We start from the raw sequence: 23,683 nt of genomic DNA, 5'->3' as shown, positions 1-23,683 counted from the left end.
AAGCAACGCCCATGACTAAAGCTGACTTCCCAAAGTATGTAATGCTCATGCCAACTTCCAAAGACAGGGCACCTTCAGAATGAGAGGCCAAGATAAGGCTGCCAACTTGCAAGGAACTGCCAAAATGAACCTTGGCACATTTGCTGAGGAACTTGGCTCCCCAAGAACAAAACAACAGTGCCTATTTTTGTTTTCCCTTCTCCATAAGGACAGTGTACACTCGACCCCAAGTTATGTGGATTATTTCTCCTTAATTTAAAAGGAGCTAGTCTAAATTTTTCATGGGTGGTACTGCTTAAGGAATAGAGAAATAAACTGCCTACAAACAGAATTATACAAAGTCTAAAAATAAATTTCAGATCAATATGGAGAACATTTTAGATCTTGACCAACAACAAAAACTACACATATACTCCTTATTTTGTTTATCTGATTCAGCTGGATTTAGTGTAGTAATGAAATAAACTGCTTTCTCATTGACAATTCTGGTCACCAAAATATCCAAACAGGATGCTTTCTACTCAGTCTAGAATACAGTGTCTTGCTCCTTGTCCTATAATCCTATCTCTTGATGTGAAAAAAAAAGAAAAAGCTTCAAAAATTTTCTTCTACCTAATACAACTTGAGTTAGAGCCATGTCTCTTTTTCCTTTTATTGTAAAAACCCCACCAACTCATCTACTAATTTGTGACTTCATCCTGCATCATTCTCTTACAACGGCTCCTTCAAAAGATGCCAATGATCTGTTCAGCCTGAATGACCTTCAAGGAACATTGCATTCCATCATAACCTCCGCTTTCTGGGAATGTCCTTTCTTGCTCGGTTCAGGGGAGTGTGTTGACTCACTTTTCTTCCAGCTTCTTTAATGTGATCTTTTACTAGGAGTTGAGTTTTGCATAGGTTTATTTACTCACATGCATTCCACAACCACTGAGTGTCACTTACATGGTTAGTCTTGCCTTACAGTTCCGTCTATTTTCTCTGTATGAGTTACATCTTCCTCTAGGATTTCATCCAGCCTCAGGATATTAATTATCAATTCTTCATTCTATCATTCTACGGCACCGTTGTTTTGTTTTGTTTTTAAGTCAAGTTCTCACTGTGTATTTAAGGCTGGTTTGGAACTTGTTAAATTACTCAGGCTGGCCTCAAACTCATGATCTTCTTACCCCAGCCTCCTAAATGCTGGGATTATAGGCATGCAGCACCATGGCTGGCTCCATTATATATATGTGTGTGTGTGTATATATATACATATATATATATATATCCTTATATATATGTATATATATAATGTATATATATATGTATATATATCTCCTTATCCTTTTTTGCATTTCATAAAAATTATCTAAATAATTTTCTTTATCCTGATATGCAATAGAAACTATCTTTCTCTTCTCTCATCTCCTCCCTTCTGTCCTTCTTTACCTCATATTTAATTTAAAATGTTTGTGCTGCAGAAAATATTCCGCAAATTTAGAAAACTAGAAGAAAAAAAAAAAGAAAATCACTGATTACATACAAAGTCAGCCATTTTACCTTCAGCTATAGGTTTTCAACAAGTGAAATTTTTCAACTTTTTTAGGTCAAATATATACAATCCATTTAAATGATTTGAAAATATAAAAAATCTAAATACCTTTTATAAGCCAACAAAATATGGATAAGAAACGTGACATAGATATTCCACCAAAAATAAACAATAGATCAATCTCCTTTATAGAAATTGTATAAAAATACTAAGTATAAACAAATGTGAAAAAAAGTAAGTGTAAGGAAAAAGTATGCCTATGATTCAATATTAAGAATTTGACTGTAAAGAGTACATGATAAGAATACAAGGATAAGAAATTCTAATTATAGTTTCAAATAAGACCAAATAAAGCCTTTTATAAAATTCAAATTATAATCTTATCTTAAAACAACTATGAACAAAAAAAGAGTGGATGATTCTTTGTTGATGTGATTCATCTCAGCATCATGCTCCACAGTGAAAAATAAGAAAAATTTCCTTTGATATCAAGAACAAGAAAAGAATTTCTGTGATATAGGAGAAAAAAGCTCCCAGGCTACTAGATGTCCAGTACAAATTCATGTTCTCTAAAACTGAAAAATGAATTTTAGGAACAATGGAGATTAAGAACAAAATATATTTATTGAGAGAAAGAAGGCTTGTGTCTGAGAAGGAGACAGATGATACATCACTACGGGTGAAAAATTGAAGATCAAGATATGAGGAGAATCTAGTAATTTAGAATTTTTTCAGTACTTTTTGCATAATCTTCACAAGATAAGTCCATAGTTTTCTTTGGAGAAACAGCTTACAGAATAGTTTTGAAAATGAATTTTGGAAATTATTTCTCTTTTTTAAAAAAGCATTTAAAAAGACTGGATTAACCTAGAAGGACGAAAAACTCACATGTTAAACAAACAAACAAACAAAAAACCCACAATTGAAAGATTCCTGCAAGAACTCAGTAGTCAGAGCACAATTATACAAAACTTAATAGTTTTTATAACACAAACAATGGCTGTTTAAAAAAATACAGTGGATTTAAAGGTACAGCACTATCTACCATAGGAAAAACTTATGAATAAATTTCAAAAAGCCAGTGTAGAACATACACACACACTAAAGAAGAAAATAGAACATTAAGATTCTGCTGATGGCCATAATATTAATTAGTAAGGAAAGATATATCTTGATATTGGATAGAAAATGTCAAAAATGTAATCTCAATCGAATTTCTAAGTTTAAAGGCATCCTAATTTAAAACACTAAAATATGTGCAGTTGAGAGAAGCCAGCCTTCAAAAAAAACTAACTGAAAATAAACATGTAAGGATAGTTGAGAAACTTGAAAAAAGAGGAAAACTAAGATATTCCAAGACATTTTAAGGAACTTTTTGTCATAGTACTTATAGTAGTAGTATAGTGGTAGTGAACAGAAATAGCAAACAGAATCCAGAAAGAGGCCCAAATATATACAGGAATTTAGTCTATGCAAAAGAAGTCATTTTGAGTCAATGGGTTATTTAACAAATGGTGTCTGAAAAACAGAGTAATAATTGAAAAATTTAGCAGGATTACTACTTAATTCCTTAGAACAAAATCAATTCCAGACTAACAAAAGATTTAAATATTTTCAAATTAAAACTTTAAAATAACTAGAGGAAAATGAGTGGAAACCCAGAAACCACCTACCTAAAGTTTGCTCCAGTTGATAAAATAATAAATCTTATAATTCTTATAGACTACATTAAACAAAGTCAACAGCCAATCAGGAAATGTAAATGTTTACATGTGTGCACAGTAAATTAGACAAGCTGCTAATTCTAAGCATACATTTTGACCAGGTGCCATTCATATAGAAAAATATATTGCCTTTAATTTTCAGCTCCAATTATGAATGAAGTTGAATTTCTTCCCTTGTGTTTATTGGTCTCTTATATTTTTTGCCTGATATTACAAATTTTCTATTTTACATTATATACACCTGATACTGTGTAAAAGATCCTTGACAATTAACATTTAACCCCTGGTCTCTTAGATGTACTGCATGCATTTCCTCCAGTTTGTTATCTTTCTTGACTAGTTTCTAACGCTATGGAACTTTAAAATTTTAGACAGTCGTATCTCTTTTTTTGCATCAAGATAATTTTATGTCACTTTCTAAGTATTTATGAAAGGTGTATAAGGAAACATTGATTTGAATATTCAGTTTAAGACACTTTACCTATTCTAATGAAGTATCCTATTCACCTTGTATTTAACTGTAGTACACTATCAACCTTTCCTATCTATTATGTTTCTTTGTGCTAGTAAAACACAGTGATGTTAAACATGTGAACTTAATGAGTAATCATTCCTTAAATTTCCATTCTAATTTGCCAAGAACTACAAGTTGAATTTTTAACTGCTTGATGTTTTCATTTTAGTTGTCTTCTAGTACCTCAAATTCAACGATTCTTACTGGAAATTTCAAGGTCATATCTCTCTCTCTCTCTCTCTCTCTCTCTCTCTCTCTCTCTCTCTGACTCTCCCTCCCTCTCACTCTCTCTGCCCCCCCCACATGCCTAGTCACTTAGCAAATCCTAAAATTTCTACTTCTGCAATGCTTTTAACTCATTTTCACTTAACAGAGTTCCTTTTCCAAAGAGCAAGTCCTCTCTAATTCAAAAATTGTCAGTCGTCAGTTCCCTGCAGCCCAAACAACAAAATCTGAATTGAGTGTGATGTTCCAGTCTTTGCCCAGTCCTGCCTCTGCCGACCTTTCCAGTTCCATCCTTCTTCACTCCAAGTGCTTGACATAGGGATTCATATAGGAGCAATTTATGAGGTCAAGGAAAGGAAGTGAGTGAGGCTGTGGTCTTAACTGGAATCTAGCTTCGGTCTGATCCACAGGAGCTTTGCAACATGAGTTTTGCCAGAATACATGCCACACTGAGGCAAAGAGAGTTCTTCTGTTATGGGCTAAAGATGGGTTGCGAGCTCCAAAAAGTTTGAGTGACTCCGCCCCTATGGCACTTCTGGTGGTTTTAACTCCAATGGCTTCTCTCTTGGGCTGGCTTTGCTCTCTCCTTGCAGCTTTCCTTAGACAATCCACGCTCCTGGCTTTTCCAAACTTTTAGGTGCTCCACTGACTTCATGTCCGCCTTCACACTTACAGCTTCACATATTGCCCTCTCAGAGTACACTGCCTGGCCTCCCAAGCCTTCTTCTGAAATCAGGGTGGAAGCCTTTTTTTTAATCAGAACTCATATATTATCCATGCACCTAAAACTAATGCCACATGGATGCTGCCAAGATCTGCTGCCAGCTAGAACAGTGTTGGAGACCACTATGAAGCAACTCTGAGCAGGATTTAAAATTAACTAATTGGCTTTCTATGTTTATCTGTCCTAGCGACAGGAGCTAATTCACGGTAAGTGAACCTCTATGAATCATTGATTCTGGCTGAGGCCTGTAGTGACCTGTGAGGCCAGAGACACCTCAAAGGGCAACGTTAGGCCACAGCTGAGGACACCTTGGCTCCAGCATTAATTAAGTAAATAGAGACTGCAGCTGAAAGAATCTCACTCCTGCAGTTGCACTCCTACCATAAATGTCATCATGGAGATAGGACCCTTCTCTTAAATTGGCATAATTTACTACTTGGAGAAGTCTTTGAAGTGACTCTCAAGGTCCTGCTAATTTCCTGTGCTTCCCTCAGTTTCCCCACCCTTTGTTTTGGACCTAATAAATATGGGCATTCCAGAGAAGTCTTTGTTTTAGCCCTCAGAATCTCAAAGTCCGCTAAAGCGTTTTGATCCTCCTCGAGCCCTAAAATCACACCACTTGTCTCATTTATTTAAGCCTTTGCCGAACACTCATTTGGGAGATTGGGGATTTAGGTCAGGACCCAATAGAGCAGTAGCCAGGCTTTCCTCTCTCTTGGCTGTTGGGGCAAGTGCCTGCATCACTGAGTACTCTCAACCTGATTGTAAGGAAGAGCTTCTCTATATTGATGCCATTCTGGAAGCTGGTGCAGCCACTGCCATTTTGAAACCCCCTGTGGCATCTGCCGCCATTCTGGAACATGGCACTCTGCAGCTTTCTCAGATAAACAAAGTATTTTACTTTTGCAGTTTTGAGGCCTGCCGGCCTTTTTCTGAAATTGGAATGGAAGCCTTTTTAACTTCAGAACTTATGCATTCTCCATGCACCTAAAACCAGCACTACATATATCATTATAATATGATGTCTTAAATCTTTCAGGAATACCTAGAACAGAAATAGATAGATGTCAGAAACAGGCTCAGGTCTCTGCCCCAGAGATCACCCATGGGGAACCAGCCCGCTCCTACTAGTTTTCTCCACCATTTCAGGGACCTCAGTTAAGTGAACAAAGATAAATGATAAGAGACACAGGCTTTCGTTTAGCAGATGGGCAGTCAGCAGACTTTTTCCTCTAGAGCAGAGGAGTCTCTAGCTTGTTTCCCCTTTACTTGGAACAAACAATTAAAGTAACACAAGGCTCACCTGCCTTATAATAACCATTTAGTACAAGCATGGAACAAATTAGACTCAGCTGTATTGACTTTACCCTACAACCTGCAACTGCCATCACCCCTGCATGATGCCTTTCTCTTTTGCATTCACAGAGGAGGCCAGTTAAGCCTCAATTCGCCTTTGGTTTCCCACACATAATGATAATTTCCATTTTAGGTTTTTTAAGAATCTTCATACTTATTTCCATAGTGGTTGAACTAGTTTACATTCCCACTGACAATGTAGAAATATTCTTTTTCCCCACTAACTCACCAACAATTCTTATTTAATTTCTTGATGGGATAAGATGCAATCTCAGCATTGCTTTAATTTGCAATTATCGAATGGTCAGTGATTTTAAGCATTTCTTCATGCATTTATTGGCCATTTTTAGTTTTTCTGTGAAGTGTCTATTCACTTCACTTTTCCATTTTTGGATTAGCTCTTTTATTTTGTGGGTCCTAATACTTTTGAATACTTTATATATTCTAGATATTAGTCCTCTGAGAAATAACTGAAAACTTTTCCCATTGTAGGTTGTCTTTTTACTGTTTTTTGTTTTCATTTTTGTTTTTTCTGTGCATTTTAATTTAATGTGATCCCATTTGTTGAATCTTGGTATTATTTCCAACGCAAGTCTCTATTCAGAAAGTCTATATGACTTCAGGAGTTTTAACTAATTAATATTCTAGCAGTTTAACAGTCAGTTCTTTGATCCATTTTCATTTTATTGTAATACATGGTGAGAGATATGGGTCTCAATCCAGTCTTCTACATGTACAAGGCCAGTTTTCCTCACACTGTTTGCTAAAGAAACTATCTTTCCTCCGTGGTACATTTTTGGTACTTTTGTCAAAGACGAGATAGTTGAATGTACTTGGGATTGTTTCTGCATCCTCTTATTCCATCTATTTATCCTCATATCTGTTTTTATTTTGTTCCAGGACATTCTGTTTTTATCACTGTAGATTTGTTATGTAACTTCAAGTCTAGACTATGATGCCTCCCTCTTTACTCTTATTACCCATAATTATTTTTGTTATTATGGGTCTCATGAATCCATATGAATTTTAGGATTGTTTTCAAATCCTATTGATATTTTCATTGAGATTTTGTTAAATTTGTACATTAGTTTTGGAAGTATGGCTATTATCAATGTATCGTTTCTGCCTACCCAGGATCAGAGACTATCTTCCCATTTTCTATTATCCTCTTTGAATTCCCTTCTCAGTACTTTATGTCTCTTTTTAGATATCTTTGTAGAGATCTTTGGAGAGATCTTTCACTTGCTTGGTTAGGTCAGTTCCTAAGTATTTAATTTTTCTTAATGCTACTGTGAGTGGCATTTTTTTCTAATTTGTTTTGTGGTGGGTTCATTTTAGAATACAAGGATGCTTTGATTTTTGTGTGATGATTTGTTATTCTGCTACATTACTGAACTTGGTTATTAATTCTAGGAGTCTGTTGGTAGACTTCTTGGGTCTTTTATGTAGAAGATCATGTCATCTGTAAATAATGATAATTCAATCCTTCCTTTCCTGTACATCTTTCTTCCTGTCTTTCTTGCTTTCTTTCTTTTGCCTAACTGCTTTTGCTCATGTTTTGAGTATTATGTTGAAAACAAGTGGTGATAGTGAGCATCTTTGTCTTGTTCCTGATTTGAGAGGGAAAGCTTTGAGTTCTTCCTCATTTGATATAATACGATACTGGCAGTAGGTTTGTCATAAGTGACTTTATCAGATTGAGATAAAGTCCTTTTACACCTCTTCAGTTTTTTTCTTTTTATCAGGAAAGGATGTAGGACTTTGTCAGGGACTTTCTTTTACATCTATTAAGATAACATATGGTTTTTGTCCTTTCTTCTGTTTATGTGTACTGTTATAAGCAGCTGAGTTAGTTAGAAATATTGTAGGCAGTCAGACAGGGCTGAGCCCTCCAAGAAGCCAGTGCAAAGACCAGATATCTTGTAACCTTGGAGGAGATAGACACCTCCAACTGTGGGCTAGATGTCTAGAAAAAAGACAAAGCAAATACACCCACATCCTAAGGACTGATATTCCAAGTAGTTTTCTATCACCCTGAGGAAGTCAATTCCAATCCCAATCCCCAATAGGAAGAGTCACTGCTGTTAAGCATGCCCACTTACTAGATGACTCACTTCTTATTTGTTCCTGAATTAATCAGTTTTACCTGTGCAAATAATCTTATTGGTTAACCATAGTTCTGTCCCATTTTATACCTACCTTATGAGTTCCCAGGTTTTCCTCACCTGAGCACATCTCACCTGATATAAAAGACCTTAGAGAAAACAGTCTTTGGCAACCCACTTGGAACCCCTTCTGTCTCTCTCAAACAAAAGTTTTCTTTCTCTCAATAAGTAAATTCTGCTTTTAATATTCTGCTTCCATGTTCCTAAAATTCATTCTTCAATTTTAGAGAACACAAACTCGTATGGGACAGATAGCAGGTTGAGAGTTTCATTTTCCTATATCATTAGGCTGCATATATTGAGCCTTTCTTGCATCTCTTGGATGAAACCTATTTGGTCATGATTTATGTTTTTGATTAGTCATTGCATTCTGTTTACCAGCATCTTGCCGAGAATTTTTACATCTATATTCATTAAAGAGATTTGTCTATAGTTCTTTTTTATGGTAAGATTATTGTCTGATTTTTGAAATTAAGATAATCATAACTTTGAAGAATGACTCTGATAACGCATCTTCCTTTTCAATTTCATTAAAGAATTTGAGGAGTATTTGTGTGAGGTGTTCCCTGGAGTTTTTATACAATTCAGCAATGAATTCATCTGGACTCAGGCCTTTCTTCATTGGCAGGTTTTCATTACTGACTCAACTTCTTTGCCTATTATTGGATTATTCAGGGTTGTAGTATCTTGGTTTAGTTTTGATAATTCCTGTTTATCTAGAACTCTATCCATTTCTTTTGAATTGTCCAGTTTATTAGTGTAGAGTTGCAAAGTTGTTAATAATCTGTATTTTATATAATCTTATGATTTCACCATTCTCATTTCTAATTGCATTTATTTTTCTCCTTTTTTTGAATTAGACTGGCTACAGGTTTGTCTATTTGGTTTATTTATTTTTTTTCTTTGAAGAACCAACTCTTTGATTTACAAAATCTTTGGCTTCTTTTTTTTTTCTTTCTTTTTCTTTTCTTTATTTCTTTTTTTGTCTCAATTTCATTGATTTCTGCTCTGATCTTATAATTTCTTTCCTTGCACTAATTTTGAGTTTGGATTTTTCTTGTTTCTCCAGGACATTCAGGTGTATCTTTAGGTTATTTATTTGAGCTTGCTCGGTTTTTGTCATGTGGGCATTCACAGCTATACACTTCTTTCTTACAACTGCTTTCATTATGTCCCAGTTGTTTTGGTATGTTATACTGGCATTATCGATTAGCTCTGGAAACTGTCTTTTTCTTCCCTAATTTCTATTGTTACTCTTTGTTTAGTTAAGGCAATATTCTTTAGTTTCCATCCATTTGCATATTTTGGTTTCATTTGTCATTGATTTCCAGGTTCTTTGTGCTATGATACCGTAATACCTATGGTACAATATCAACTATTTTACATTTACTTAAGCTAGCTTTATTAGCTAGTATGTGGTCTGTTTTTTTGTTTGTTTGTTTTGTTTTTGCTACTTAAAATTATGTATATTCTGCTGTTGAGTAGAACACTTTGTATGTATATATTAAGCCCACTTATTTGAAGGTTTTGTTCAACAATGATATTTCTTTGGGTGTTTTTGGTTTTTGTCTAGTTGATCTATTTGAATTAGTGAAATAACAAGGTTTTTTTTTTATAATTGTGTTTCTATTTCTCTGATCTTTTATAGCCAGTAGTACTTGTTTTATAAAGTTGGGTTGCCATTGTTCAGTGCATATATTTTTATATTTGTTTTCTTTTCTGTTAGATTGTTCCCTTAATCAGTATGTAGTAATCTTTTTTTGCCTCTTTTGATGAGGTTTGGCTTGAAGTCCACATTGTCTGAATATGGGATAGTAAGGATCCTCTTTTTTATTTGTTTGTTTATTTATTTATTTATTTTGGTGTGGGGAACTCCTGTTACATGGACTATTGTTTTTGTCCTTTTATTTTTAGTCCGTAAGTTTCTTTCTGTATTAAATGTGTTTCTTATATACAATATACTGTTGAATTTTGTTTCTTGATCCATTTTTCCACTCTGTGTCTTTTGATTGGGAAATTGAGACCATTCACATAGAGAGTTATTACTGACAGATACTGATTTATTCCTATTATTGCCCTTTTTTTTCCTATTGCTGATTTTCTATCTTTCCCTTCTATTTAACTGCTCATTCTACTTGGTTTAGTCATTCTATGAGGACTTTTGTCATTGTAAAGCCTCATTGTCTCTTAGATATCCTTGAGAAGTTTTGCAGTGCTGGTTTTGTAGTCATGAGTTTCTTTATGTACTCTTTAGTGTGAAAATATCTTATTTCTCCATCAAGTTTGAAAGATAGTTTTGTAGGATGTATCAGCCTGAATTGGAAATTGTTGAAACACTTCACTCCAAGCTTTGCAGACTTTAAGGTTTGCCCTGAGAAGTCTTCTGTAATTCCAATGGGTTTATGTTTACGAGGGACTCCTTGTTCTCTAACTGAAGACTCTTTTCTTGTTTTGGACTTCTAGGATTGTGACTATGATGTGTTTCTTTTTCCAATTGTGCCTATTGAGGTTTTATGTGCCTCACTTATCTGTATGCTAAAATTTTTTCCCTTATTTTGAAAGTCTTCTGATATGATTTCAGTAAAGAGATTTTTATGCCATGTATGCTATCTTCCAATTTTTCACTAATCCATTTAATTTTGTCTTTTTTGCATTCTCTAGAACACTGATAGAGAATCTTTCTGACCTTTCAGTGATACAAACAGCTGACCATGGCACACAAGACATAGGTTTAACACCACTGCTTCAAGAGTTGTTGAAGCCATATGTCATGTTCTCTTGTTGTTTTTAAGGTAACTGTCATTAAATGTTCAGCAACAACTCTGTCTTCTAGTTCTGACAGTCTGACTTCATATTGGTCACTTCTACTATCCATTTTTCCAATAGAACTTTTAATCTCTTGAATCTGGAGTCTTTCTGTGGATTCAAATTCCTTTTTTATGTTGCTTATTCATGTTTAACTCTGTTAGTTTTTGATTGGTGTCTTCTGTAGACTCCCTGATCATTTTATTTGGCCCATAATCGGTTTACTTATTTGTTTGTTTTATTCTGTGAGCTTGCCAAATACCTTATTGATCTATTTTGTTATCTCCTCCAGCATCATCCCAAATAACTCAACTGTGAGACTTTTAGTTTCCTCCTTTTCCATTCCCCATGTTTCAGTTTTGGAGGAGTTAGAAGTTTAGGGAAGCATTTTGCCAGCTTATCTTCATATGTTTTCATTTCTTTTTGTTTGTTTGTTTGTATTGAGGCTTGTTGATTGATTATAGTAGGAAGCTTTGCTTCTAATATGATGACCTCCTTATTTAATGTCTATTTTTCAGCAGTGTTCTCTGGGCGTGCCTACAGTATTGGCCTTTACCTCTGTCCCAGGATCCAACTACTTCTGTTTACTTGGCATGAGAGGCGATAGTGTTTTGATATCAGTATCTGGCTCTCCAACTATTGGCCACAGTATTGTTAATGACCTCAAGGCATTCTAGATATTGACATCCCAAAATATCAGTTACCAGTAATAGCCATAGTACCTTGGTTATGGTGATAAAATCAGCATCAATGACAAACTGATAATTGACAAACCAGAAGGACCAATAATGTATGACATTTACCCATAAAAAAGATCTATAATTATAGCATGAACAATAAGATAAACCAAATATTGACCTACAGTAAATATATATCTACTAAATGGAGAAACTCTTGTCTCTACTAAGAAGAGAACACTGTTTAACAGGACTAGTGTAATGTTAACTAGATAGTCAGAGATTCATAAATCTTAGTAGCCATCCTAATAAAGGCAGAGGCGGGGAACTGGATAATCAATGAGATATGAGAAGGCAGAGAGAAAGGCTATATTAGAAGAGTAAAAGGAAATTAATAGGTAACAGTTGCAGGAAAGAACAAACAAGGAGAGAGAGAGAGAGAGAGAGAGAGAGAGAGAGAGAGAGAGAGAATAAAAAAGACAAAAAAGTCAAAAGGGAAAAAAGAAAAGAAACTAAAAGATAAAAATGACTCAAAAAAGGCAAAAAGTTCCCAACTCCTCAAAATCCCAAAGAGGAAAAGAGAGGGAGAAAAAAAAATTGAATCAAAGAAATAGTTCCTCCATGTTTTTGAATGAATGATTTCTCTCTAAGATCTGTAGTCTTGGGATACATACAGTCATGATTTTCTCTGCCTGGCTTTAGGATCTATGGGCTTTTGATGTATCCTTCTTGCATCAGATGCCCCCTGCCTGTTCACCCCAGAGTAGTCACCATCCAAGCAAAGGGGTGTTCTTTCTCACCTTGGCAGATAGGAAAAATGATCAACTCTGTGGTCTCTGCTGGAGTCAGGCCATAGGGGCAGGGTTCCAGCATACCGCTGGATTTGATGTCAGCATTCACAGGGTCTAGGTGCTACTGGCGCAAGACCCAAGGCCTTCCCAGACTGACCTTATATTTCTCAAGGGGTCTATGTCTGGCCCACTGCCTTTCAACAGTGGTTTCCTACGGTTGTCTCTCACCCAGTCATTTGGGGGAGGAGAACATTGGAGTACCTGAAGTTGCTGACCAGATCCGTACTGTCTCCCTGGTAAGGCGGCTTTCTGGGCTTACCTTCTCTCCCTTAGCATCATCCTTGTTCAGGATCAGGTCAATTGGTTAGTTCTTGTCTTTGGCACCCCATGTTCAGCCACTTGTGGGGCCACGGGTGGGGAGTGCTATAGCATTAATGTGTGCTTTAACATGGTTAAATGCCCCCTTTTTATTTTCTCCCATCTCAAGGTGGAAGCCATTCATTTTATTCTGCCATTTGTAACAAATTAGGAACATCTGCTTCCCCACGTCTGTAAATGCCTTTGGTATGAAAACAGCCTTCGTCATCTTTTTTTTTCATTCTCTCAGTACCTAGTATGAGAGCCAGTAAATGTTTGTTTGAATTAAGTTGAATCAAATATAATATGAAGAAACAGAAAAAGCAATTTTTTTTTCTGTCTGTTCAATCTGGCAAGGAAATAAAAGGACCAGTTTCTTGTTTGCTAGTTTTCTTTTTATTCTCTTCCGTGTCTATTTAGTGATTTTACCAACCTTCCAAAGTAAACATTTTATTCACTTTCACTTTTTAATGTCCTTACAAATATATTTCAATTGACTACCTTCCATTATAAGTCAGTCATTTACATCTTTTAATGATAATGACTAAAAAAATCAAAATTTTATATTTTGTTTTTAGTTTGGTCATCAATTTCCCTTATGTTCAGATCACTTTATGACTCAAAAAATGTATGATCTAAAATATTTTTGGAAAGCATTACATTTCTAAGAACTTCTTATAATAATAAGCAATTGAAATTGACTTTTGATATGGATACAAAACTTAAATATTATATTAAAAAGTGGACTCATTCACTTAAAAAATAATGGCATTAGTTCTGTAGATGGGGATTTGGCAATCCAGAGGCTGTGACTGAGTTTTACACTTAGCTTAAACAATTTTTCAATGATTTTCCAAAGCCTGAAGGTTGAAATGCAGAACTCTTAATACTCTTTCAAGGCCTTCTATAATATTTTTTTCAGAACTGGAAATCAAACTCAGGACCTCGAGCTTCTCAGGCAGGTGCCATGCCACTGAGCTATACCCTGGACTCCAAGACCCTATAATTTGATCCTTGCTTAAACATACAGCATCACTCCAGCTGTAGGAAACAATATATATCTGACAAAATTCTGTGTGTTCTTAATGTCGCTCATTGAATCTTTAAAGCATTCTGTTTCTAATATGTGAGGAAACATGCCAGCACTCTCATACCCTATTTCACTGTCCAATTATCTCCTGCTTATCCTTTCAGTCTTAAACTAGATAAGACTTTCTCTCCTCAAGCTTCCCAAGCACCCCTAGATCACTTAGCAGCCCCATTACTCATTTAGGTGCCTAAGGTACCTCTTCTCCTTAGACTTATCATGCTGAACTACAATGCTTGTTTCCTGATTTATAATTTAAAATTATACCTTTCCAACCCTGCATTATCCTTTCTTCTTGGTCTATTGTTTTCCTGAAGCATTTAACATTTTCTACTATACTATAGCATTTACTAGCGTTCACTAGTTCACTCCTGGACATGGTGAGCAACTGACTTCAAATTAGCACTACTTACCACATAAAGAGCTCTAAAACTTATATATATTATATTGCACAATAAGCAGCACAGACTTATGGTGCTAGAGTAATAAAAAGTTTCTAGGTGTCCCCACAATAGTCTGTCTTTCTGCCTGGAGTGAAGGGTAGAGCCCAGGCAGAGTATGGTGTTGTAGCTGTGCTAAGGAAGGAGTAAGACTCCAAGCCACTGACATGACTGACAGGGCATTGAATGGGAGTGGAGAGCACAGACAAGGAACTTTCAGAAAGTCCCGGAGGTTCCCTAGTATTAACCACTAAGTTGACAATGCGAGGATGACTCGACAAACTCTATACAAAACAAGTACCAGAGCACAGTGATCTGAGCAGAGACCCTAGAGGGGCACAGGACTGAGAGTCCCTGGAGTTCTGATCAGAGTCTGATGGGAAAATGTTCCCCAGTGTGTTCCACATGCCAGCAGGGCTCTGAGAAAGAGAAGAGATGGAGTCCCAGAGAAAAAAAAAATTTATGAGAATTAATGATCGAAATAATTCTAATTTTGAAAGAAAAAACAAAACTACTAACCTAAAAAGCTCAATTAGTAGCAAGGGGCCTTTCTTAAAACAGAAGACTACATTCTAACACTTTGTAATCTAATGTTAAAACCAAAGCAGAGAGAATTACCTCTAACTTCTCACCAGAAACAATGCAAGCCGGCAGACAATGCTGTGGCATTTACAAAGTGCTGAGAGGAAAAAGCTGTCACCCATGGATTATCTATCTAGCAAAAATATCCTCCAAAAATGAAGCAAACTAAAAATATTTCAAGATGAACAGATGCTGAGAGAATTTACCACCATCAGATTTGCTCTACAAGATATGTTAAATGAAGATCTTCAAGCCGTTGGAAATGAAGCCAAGTGGAAAGTCAGATCTACATAAAGAAATAAAAAAAAACACTGGAAATGGAAAAATACATGAGTAATAACTAACAGCAAGGTGAGAAGGATGCACACAGAAGGGACCTGGCATGTCAAAGCAGACCTGAGAGGCGTGGGAAAGGCATTTGTTATCTGAAACTGGAAACCATGAGTTCATACTGATACAAATGAACCACTAAGTTCGAAGTTTATGAGGAACTGGGTATTTGGGTAGTTCCAGAGGACATCCACCTAAAATAAGTAGAGAAAATTAACTTCACATCAGAGAAGCCTGAAAAGTACCATCATGACCAAGTGACCCAAGTGAACATCACCAATAACGGGACAGATGGAAATGATGTGTACGTAACACAATAAGAAAAACAGAGCACCATCTCCGTGGTGATCTTGCAAAATATGAATAATCTAAACCATATGAGCAAATATTAAAAAATAATAAAGAATCATTTTACAAAATAATTGGTCTTTAACCTTCACAAGTATCAAGTTCTAGGAAATCAAAAATAGCTTAAGAATTGTTCCAGACTGAAGAGACGTGAAAACTAATTTCAAAACACAATACCAGACACTTTTGCTCTCTATAGTAGATATTATTAGACAGCTGACAGAGCTTGACTAAAATATGAAAATCATGTGGCAATAATGAAACAGTTTTAATTTCCTGGTTTTGATGATGCTATTGTGCATAATCGGGAGAGTGTCCTGATTGATAAGAAATGTGCACCAATGGAAAGCGTACCTGAACTGAAGACCCAGTGAAAAGGCAGATTGCCAGACTAGATGAAAAGAGAAGCTTGAGCTATCCTGTGCATCAGAAACACACTTTATGCTCTATGCTTTTAAAACTTTATATCTAAAAGCTTTAATAGCATGTTCTCAGATGTGAAGACACATGCTTGTTATCATAGCAGCTGGAAGAGTGAGGCAGGAGGATCTCAAATCAAGCCAGACTGGGTTCAAGGCCAGCTTGGACTACATAGTGACACTGTCTGCAAAGCAAAACAAGACAAAAAACAAAACAAAACAAAACAAAACAAAACAAAACAAAAAACAAAAAAAACCTGTTTTCTTTGTCTTATCCCAGAAGAATGTAAATCCCTATGACAAAAATGACTTTTTTGATGTTCCTGTCCTCAGGCTCCTCAGAACTGAGAAAAGCTTGGCACATGTTAGGTACTTTAAAAATATACATTTGTCAAATAAATAATAAATAACTTTTGCAGACTCTAAGGTCCTGGAGGGCCTTGCCTGTGTACGCTGCATCACTGTCTGCCCTGGCCTTGCAATAAATGTTGGCAGAATGAATAAAAGCATTAAGTTACTTGCCACGCCATTATGAAACAAGGCTAAATTAACATCCAACTTCTTGAAATTCTTACATTTGAAAACAAATCAAAATTAAAGCATAATTTCTTAACAATTATATGGCTACTTGGCTGTAGAATTATACATTTACTAAGTTACCTATTATCTCCTCCCATCTCTATCTAGAAAGAAAAGGAACTATAAATGGAAACATTTTACCGGGGCTTTTATTTCTACTGGAGTAGATATCCTGGGTATTGATTACCAGATGATCATGATAATAGCCATGGAACTTCATTACCACTAAAAATGCTGGGCCCAGCAAAAACCTCACTTACAGAGGTTTTGGGTTTCCTATAAGATATACTGATAACATGAATTAAACTATCTTCTTAAATATACCCTACCCTGATTTTATTCTTGCCTGTATTTCCATGAATGAGGAAAAAAAGAATTTATTGTCTTACTGCAATCTGATACAAACATACAGATTAAATCAATTTAATTTTTCCACACATTTGTATTTTTGAAAAAAAAAGAAAGTAATCTGAATTTCTGTTTTTAATAAAATATTTACTCACTCTTTTATAACTATGAAACCAGGCTTGAATATGACAGACTTGTACACATTTATTAAAACACTAATATCATATTATAGAGATTAAGAATTTTCTTTTACTTTTTGAACTGGTTTATTATGCAAATATGAAAAGTGCACAAATTATGAGTGGGCAGCTGAGTGAACTATCACAAGATAAATACACCAGTGTAACCAGAACCTAAGTCAAGAAATAGAACATTATAAGGATCTGAAAAATCTGCTGTTTCAACCCCTCAGTCTCTCTGCCTTTCTTCCTCTCTAGCATGATAAATAAATTTTGCCTGCTGCCTTTAAATGTTTATATGGTATACAATCTGTATAATTTTTTATAGATATTATGCTTTTAAATAAAGATTAACTTTTTATTTTAAATTCAAATTATTTGCATATGGCAAAATATAATCAAATGTTACCCTTGGATTGATTTTCTTTATGCACAATGAAAATTTTAGCAAAATGTAAGTCAACGAAAATTACAGTCACTAAAGCAGCTGTTGAGAATGAGTTACTTGATCAGATTTTAATTGTAATAAAAGCTTTTGTGCTAGTATTCAGCTAAGTGATTCACAATACATTGCTGAGAATTTTTCCTTTGTAAGTCATTCTACCTAAAAATTATGGTAGACATAGCAAATGATATTTTTTTCAGGGCTCTATGTACCTTTTGCTCTTTGGTGTTACATTTGAAGTGGGCTATTTGTAGAGTGAGCTGTGCATCTATGTATCACTTGAGTAACATATACACTCTTTTGGCCCTTCCCTTTCATTAGGCTGTCACTGATACTATAGAGTTTTACAGATTACAGGTTTTGCCGAAAGCTACAGTCAGCTCTCTTACCCAGTAATTGGATAGACAGATTTGGCTCAGCTCAGCAAGTCTGTACTTCTATATGCAAAAGAAGCCCTGAATTGAAATACAGTGGCCTTGCCAGTTCAGGATAAACAGAGCTCCAGGAGGAAGTCTAGAAGATCAGCTTTTAAAAAATGCTTTCAGTCTCATTTCAATGATTTTATTAATTAAATTTCATAGTTTACAGGTATATATACATACTTTTGCATTGAAAATGGTCATCCAAAATACTGATTCTGTTTAAAATAACTTTTAAGTTTCAAGTTATTGCCTTAATTATAGATGGATGTTTCTAATTTTCTATACAGAGGTATGTATAAAACTCCAAGCTTTTCAGACCATGATTTTTCATTATGATTGTTTTCCTCTTTTTAAAGAGAATAAAGCAAAGCAAAGCAAAACGGAACAAAGATCAAAGCAAAACAAGGCAAGTAATGCAGGATTTCAGAGCAAGAAAACAGGAAATCAATAATGGCTATATCTTCACACACAATAAATTAATTCAAAACCAAATAGTATAAAACCAGTCAAAACAAAAGAATGACAGCCTTGTGGGCCTTCTAAACCAGGCACTAGGAAATCAATAATGGCTACCGTCATGTCTCTTGCTTTCTTCAAAATAGCTGTCCATACCTCCATATATATTGAAATCAAATGATTAAAACAAACTAAAATCAATCAAAACCAAGAATAAAAGCATTATTGGACATCAAAACTAAATGATAGGAAACCATCAATGGCTACCATGATGTCTCATTTTCTTTAATGTAGCTATTCGTATCATCACACATAATAAAATCAATTCTTATAAACACTTTAGGTGAAGTTCTAGATGTATATAAGCCTATACATGTACAGCTATCCTTTCTATATTAAAAGGAAAAACAAAACAAAATAAAACAAAGTATAAGAAAAACAAGAAACAAGAGTCAAATAAATAACTATAACAAAGAGCCCAAAACAATAACAATGTGATTGTTTTCAAGATATAACATTGCTATAAAAAGAAATTGACTACAGGAGCACTGAGAGCTGGCTATTTGATTTCAAAAACTGTAAAATCCAAAGTTAATTTGTTCATAGTATACTTGCTCTATAATAAGGTAATCTTAAACTATAAATTTATGTACAGTGTGGCTGAGCTTACGACACCATGAAAACCTCCACTTTTTCACATCATAAATTTGCTACTATACTGGCCTGAGTAGACGGCTCTCTTAGGCTGTCTTAATTTTCAAAGTAGAGGAAAATTTCAAGTTGTAAAAACAAACTGTCACATAAAACTTTCCATTTCCAGCCCTGTGGGCAGTTGAAGGAGTGAAAATGTACCCTGATACCCCTTCCTTCCTTTGCTTTAGGTGGTTCCAGCCAGTGTTACTGATACTGAAATTTAAATACAATTGCTACCTTACCACACCAGCCGTCTGTTAGAAGTTGCTTTCTGTTACTCTGCTGGCCCCAAAAAGAGGCTAGTGTCTCTCACAGAATCAAGCATTGTTAAAAACAGAAACCTGTTGAAAATGGAGAATTTTAAAACAGATTTAAGGTGATTTAATCACCTCCCTCCTCCAATTCTTCCATCAGTCACTCCCTCACATCATCTTTGGAAAGCTTAGAGAAGGAGAGACAGTTACTCGGTTCTTTGCAAAAGTGGGGAAGGTACTTGTGAGCTTGTCTTTGCATCCCTCACGGTTACAAATAGCATTTTAATTGTCAATTCTGGCTCTCCATTTGTTGTTTGATTTTGTAAAAGTATTTTGACCTCTGAAAACCTCAATATCATCACTGTAAAAAAGGAAATAATGCCTCTTACCTCACAGGACTGTTGAAAGGATTAAATGAAAAAACTGTATATGAGGCTGGGGATACAGCTCAACAACACACGCACCTGCCTGACAAGTGCAAGCTCCTAAGTTCAAAACACAACAAAAGGTCCATGAGGCCCTTTAGCATTTAGTAAGCACTAATAAACATCGCCTGTTGTGATACAACATATAGGAATCCAGAAGCATGTGGTCCAGCTGCTAGGAGCGCTACAGTCCCATTTCCTCTTCTTGTGTGGATACATCTAGGCTGTATGTCCTAGGCTTTCTCAGAAGGAGGAAGAGAAGTAGGGGTGCCTGAGTCCCAGCCAAGAGAAGCAAAACCAAAAGTAGACCTGCCACTTTGAACTCAAATCTTTTAATAAGTTGGTACCCCTGCACCTAGCTTTATTCCTCTTTCTTCAAAATATTGTAAGCCCCTAAGAGATAAAGGAGCCAAAAACAGGAGAAGCCAGTGTCCCAGAAAACTACAGGATGGAAATTGGTCACCTCTACATCTCAGCCAAGAACAATTTTGGACTGTTCTTTGTGCCATTATTTATTTGTGAACTTATTTGCTACTGCAGCCTACTTTGCCTAATTAAAACAACTGGTAGGTAGCCAGGAACCATATTTAAGATACTAGAGGCCGCATGGGTCAGCAGGTCTCACAGTAAAACAAAGGAGAAGTTCCAGTGCATTAAAAGCCTGTTCCTCCTTCACATCTCTACTGGGCTGCATTTTCTTTTAGCACTGTTCACTCTGCATAGCTCCCAGATATACAATCACCTGTTCTGTGTCCTGAACCTAATTTTCATTAATGCTTCCAAAACATAGTGCTATTTTCTTGAGTAGGGGAGAGCTTTATTTAAATCCCTGAGGAAAATGAAAGAAAAATAAGGAATATAGTTTTCCACTTTCAGAACTCCAATAGAAATACTTACAGGCTGTAGTAAGCATGGAAGCCTTGCAGACATTGAGTGGGGATTCTTTCCTATTTGATTTGTAGACTTGAGTAGGGAAGATCCTTTGGCTTCCTTCTAGCTGAGTGCAATCAACTTACATATAAAGCACATTCAAAAACAAACATTAGCTTTCCATTTGTAGGAGAATATACTTCTTGGTGCAATCCTTGAACTCCTCATTAGCCTTCACACCCTGCATTTACTCTTCATTTAGAGGATAAACCTAGGTTATTATATTATTTAGCTTAGAGCTCATGAGTGAGTGAATTATGATTAGATGGCTTGAACTCAAATGATGTGTCCAAGACCTAGGAATAAGCTTTACTTAGTTTCTGAGGCACTGTGACTCAGCCCTCATTCCTAAATAGGAAATTATTAATATAACAAAAAACGATCTATAACAACATTACATTATATTAATGTAATATAACATTGCATCCCATGAGTGAATACATCTCAAGGCACTGCTAAAAATGACTTCATTATACTCTTTGGGATGGTGTACAGCTACCCAAGCTTTACCTAAAGTGTATAGCAATCCACAAAAGAACCCACTCTTCCTCTCCATTTCTTTTATCAAAATTTCAGGTCTCCTTCACTATAAGACAAAAGCTATCAATGACAAAATTTTCAGTTTGACTACAGAGTAATTCACAACCTAAAGAGTGTCATATATTCAGCAATCATTATCTAAAAGAGAAGTGAAAGAACTAAAAGTATATAGTATTCCTATAAAAGGTTATAATGGCAGCGCTAAATCAGGGTATCTTTATAAATAGAAAATATTTTAAAATAAAAGAGCAGAAAGACAGCAAATCCTCCTGCTTTAATCTCTCAAAAAATAATGTTTTTAGCATTTCCCCAAATGTTGTGTGCACAATAAACTCAAATTGCCTCCAAACAAGTATACATCTGTGCCAGTGATTTATAGTTGATAGAAAGAACTCCACTACTATCAGAAAAATACAAAGGAAATTTGAATATGTTAAATACTGTCCCAAACCAATCTGAAAGCAAAGAGGTTTTGTTGCTTTCCTAGCAATAACAAACTAAGATTATAACCCACTTAATTTAAAAGTATAGTTTTAAAATGTTCTATTAATAGGCACAAACACCCTAAAATTTCATAATCAACAATATGTAAAGAAGCTATTATCTGAAGCATAAGCACTGCATAGTGCTAATTTAATTATACATTGCAGGGAAACTGTGATTGTGTCTTTGCCAGTATTTTATTAGAATGTCAATTCAAACCGAATTACATCCCCCTGGGAAAGATTAGCATGGATTTTAGTATGGATGTGTGAAAGTGTTGCTGTGCTCAGGCCAACTTTTAAAAGTTGTGTGCTAATGAGCGCGAAAATGGAAAAAGAAGTGTAACATTCTCTGGTCCAAGAATCCTGCAGCCATTCTTCCCTTGCTTCCACCGTAATCCTCACTGTATTTGCAAATGGTACAAACTGAACACAAAGCCTGCTATCCATCAACAATATACTTTAAGCACCATGAGAGAATCAAAGGTAACTTAGGACAAGGAAATATATGCTTAAAACAGAAGTAAATTAATAGCAAACTGAATGAAAATTTATTTGAATAAAATATTTTAATCTCCCCCCCAAAAGGAACTTTGAGATACCTGTGGTAACACCTGCATAAGACACAGAGGCACAAAACTAGGTTCCTTTAACCAACAAATTATTGGCAGAGCAAGGTTCCAGGTCTTCTAAAAGCCAATCCAGTGCCCCTCTTTTTGTGTTATAATAGCTTCTAGACAGTACTCCAACATGTTTTCTATTTTGTCCTTTTCTTTTTAACTTGCAATTAAGGGAAATGATACAGGTGTTTCTTTGACCAAGTACAGTAGAACTAAGTGAAAGAAAGGGGTGAAAATGGAAGATATGTGTTGGTAAACACCATTCCAGGCAGTCAATACTTATAGATTACTGGTCTGAAAGTGGCCCCTGCGAAAGTTCTGTGAGCTGCTTTTGCTGTGGTCCTTCAGTTTCCGCAGTTTCTTAAGTCTTTGGTGTTTTCAGAAGTTATCACTGGCTGCCCAGTTAAAAATTAAAATCGTTTCAGGAAACCCAGCTTCCCTCCTGTGTGATGAACCAGAACTTAGGTGGCCTTTTGGTGATGTCTTCAGTCATTAAATTTTACAGCAGACCCAACCATCCTTAGGCAAATCTGCCCTTGTACTCTCCCTTCACACTGATTCCCGCCTCGAAGGAGGGTTTAGGGGCTGGGGAGAAGGTGGGATGAGAAACCTGTCTGCTCCCAAGTGCCTCTCAGCAGTCTCCACTCCTCAGGCTCCTCCCTGGAGTACAGACAGAGGGGTAACGGGGGTGAAAGCATACCCTCCGCAGAGCCCCCAAAGACTTCGGTGTCCCGTCCTGCTCGGGCACAGAGCAGTGTAGAGAGCCCTGGTGATGTCGCAGACTAGGATTGCAGGGAGTTCTGGGGCTAGGAACCTGCCAACCAGCCCGGAAGGCTGAACCACGGTGAGGTCAGGCCTTCTGAGACTATTACATTGCCTAAGCTAGCATAGACGTCCTTGGTATGAAGCAAAATTTGGAGAGGTTCTCCGAGCAGACAGCAGCGCCTGTCTCAGCATGGCTGTCGTTCCGCCTTCTGTAATACCTACCCCCCAGTTTCTGAGTTGCTCCTCCCCTTTTCCTCTCTTGTGCTCTCTGTCGCGTGCGCCCTCGGGTCACTCTTTCCCGGAACCCTGGCTTCTGGGTCCCTCGCCCTTTCTTCCCCCTAGCGCTGGTTTAGGGTGGAGCAAGCTCTGCCTTTCCTCCTCCTCCATTCCCAGGCTCTGAGCTGTCCAAGTCCTTCCTCGGTGTCTTAGTACCCTTCACCACCGCCCCCTACACACACGCACATACA

Source organism: Cavia porcellus, unplaced genomic scaffold (assembly GCF_034190915.1).
Source record: "Cavia porcellus strain 051 isolate PalLab524CR breed Dunkin Hartley unplaced genomic scaffold, mCavPor4.1 scaffold_10, whole genome shotgun sequence".
Classification (NCBI taxonomy): Eukaryota; Metazoa; Chordata; class Mammalia; order Rodentia; family Caviidae; genus Cavia; species Cavia porcellus.
Note: the sequence above shows the minus strand (reverse complement) of the source record.